The sequence below is a fragment of the Xenopus laevis genome, chromosome 4S (genome assembly GCF_017654675.1).
Source record: "Xenopus laevis strain J_2021 chromosome 4S, Xenopus_laevis_v10.1, whole genome shotgun sequence".
Lineage (NCBI taxonomy): Eukaryota > Metazoa > Chordata > Amphibia > Anura > Pipidae > Xenopus > Xenopus laevis.
Genome location: NC_054378.1, coordinates 23,731,373 through 23,731,959, shown reverse-complemented (window position 1 = coordinate 23,731,959; position 587 = coordinate 23,731,373).

Here is a 587-nt window from a genome sequence, read left to right as displayed (position 1 = left end):
TCATTGTCTCCTTCTTTTTGTGACCCCAAAATACTTCACTCACATTCTCATCTGCCAAGCAAGTCTACAAATGCCTGAACCCACTAACTGAGCAGAACAGGCAACAAACCAGCCTAGAAATAAGTCATAAGAAGTCGAGATGAAATCCACCCTAATTACTTACCCAGGAAAATAACTCTTATTCTCTGTACTTCCAGCTCCTGGCCTGTTCTCTTTCCCATGATCACACAGGGACCACCCCCTAGGTATGTGAAACCAATCTCCACCAGTACATAGCTCTGATACCCTGTACTTCATGCTCCTGGGCTGCTCTCTTTCTCATGGTCAGATAGGAAACCCCCCCCCCATAGTAAGTGAATTCAATCTACTGCACTTTCTGCTCCTGGGTTGCTTTCTTTACCATGGTCAGACATGAACCTCCCCCTGAGTATGTGAATCCAGTTTACCCAGGTATAGAGCTCTAATTCTCTGTATGTTCAGTTACAGGGCTGCTTTCCTTCCTATGGTCAGCCCAATGTCAAACAGAAACCTTCCCCAAGAAGGCCCTAACCTCCCGCCTGTCCCTATGCACAGCACTATAGAAATAA